The following is a 1,911-nucleotide window of genomic DNA, read 5'->3' on the forward strand; positions in this document are numbered from 1 at the left end:
TGCATGACCTTGGAGATGACAGTTTCTTCACCAGCCCTGGATCTCCCAACTCTGCCCCAACCTGTACCTCACTTAAGCCACTATATTTTGGGGGTCCCCATGACTAAGTTATATAGAAAATAATATTATCAGTGAGATAATTCTGAAACAACACCCTATATTAAATGGAATTGTATTAGCAGTTATGTAGTAACTAGAGGCCCAATGCATGAAATTCATGCAAGAGTAGGCCTTCCAGGCTGAGTAATTACTACGGAGCTGAGGCAGCCGCATCTCCTAAAATGCCAATTACCTCGGTTCGGATCAGCGGGAAACCAAAGAGGGGGAGAAGGAGGACAAGCCTATCCGAGCTTTGGATGAGGGTGATATTGCCTTGCTGAAAACTTATGGGCAGAGCGTTTACTCCAGGCAGATCAAGCAGGTTGAAGATGACATTCAACAACGTCTCAAGAAAATTAATGAGCTCACTGGTATTAAAGAGTCTGACACTGGCCTGGCCCCACCAGCACTCTGGGATTTGGCTGCAGATAAGCAAACTCTCCAGAGTGAACAGCCTTTGGAGATGTACAAAGATAATCAATGCTGATTCGGAGGACCCAAAGCACATTATCAGCGTGAAGCAGCTTGCCCAGTTTGTGGTGGACCTCCGTGATCAGATAGCACCTACTGACGTTGAAGAAGGGCTGGGAGTTGGTGTGGACAGAAATAAGTATCAGATTCACATTCCACTGCCTCCTAAGATTGGCCCAACAGTTACCATGATGCAGGTAGAGGCAGAACCTGATGTCACATACAGTGATGTGGGTGGCTGTAAGGAACAGATGGAGAAACTTCGAGAAGCGGTTGAAACCCCTCTACTTCACCCGGAGAGGTTTGTTAACCTTGGCATTGAGCCTCCCAAAGGCGTGCTGCTCTTTGGTCCACCGGGTACAGGCAACACACTCTGTGCTCGGGCAGTTGCTAACAGGACCGATGCTTGCTTCATTTGAGTTATTGGATCTGAACTTGTACAAAAATATGTCGGTGAGGGGGCACGAATGGTTCGAGAGCTCTTTGAAATCACCAGGACAAAAAAAAAGCCTGCCTTATCTTCTTTGATGAAATTGATGCTATTGGAGGGGCTCATTTTGATGGTGCTGGAGGTGACAGTGAGGTAGAGAACGATGTTGGAATTGATCAACCAGCTGGATGGTTTTGATGCTCGAGGCAACATTAAAGTACTGCTGGCCACTAACAGACCCGACGCTTTGGACCCAGCACTGATGAGGCAGGGAGACTGGACAGGAAGATTGAATTTAGCTTACCTGATCTAGAGGGTCGGACTCATGTTTTTAAAATCCATGCGCGTTCAGTGAGTGTTGAAAGAGATATCAGATTTGAATTGTTAGCATAACTGTGTCCAAATAGCACTGGTGCTGAGATTAGCAGTGTCTGCACAGAAGCTGGTATGTTTGCCATCAGAGCCCGGCGAAAAATAGCTACTGAGAAGGATTTCTTGGAAGCCGTAAATAAGGTCATTAAGTCCGATGCCAAATTCAGTGCCACTCCCCGCTCCATGACATACAACTGAGCCCTGAAGCTTTCATGAAAACACTTCTTTAATTGGAATCCTAAGCTTATATAGATTTGTTAATAACCATTTCACACAAAAAGTAAATGGTTTTAAAATGTTAAAAAAAAAAAAAAAAAGAGTAGGCCTTCCTTCCCCCAGCTGCCAGCACCAGCTTCCCACCGGCACCGGCACCGGCACCGGCACCGGGATGGGCTTCCCTGGCAGAGGAAGGCCCCGCCCCGCCCACCCGCTGCCGCCCGCTGGTCAGTGGCCTGGGCCTCCCTCTGCGGGCGATCTTGGGGCGATGGCCACCCCCGACCAATCGCCTCGCACCCACCTTGGCTGGCCTGGCAGCAGTG

At 48.4% G+C, this 1,911-nt stretch overlaps 1 pseudogene; it reads left to right on the forward strand.

The window, feature by feature from the left end:
- Nucleotides 1–280: 280 nt before the first annotated feature.
- Nucleotides 281–1,689, forward strand: LOC102757120 (annotated as a pseudogene).
- Nucleotides 1,690–1,911: the final 222 nt, after the last annotated feature.

Source organism: Myotis davidii, unplaced genomic scaffold, assembly GCF_000327345.1.
Source record: "Myotis davidii unplaced genomic scaffold, ASM32734v1 scaffold46, whole genome shotgun sequence".
Taxonomy (NCBI): Eukaryota; Metazoa; Chordata; class Mammalia; order Chiroptera; family Vespertilionidae; genus Myotis; species Myotis davidii.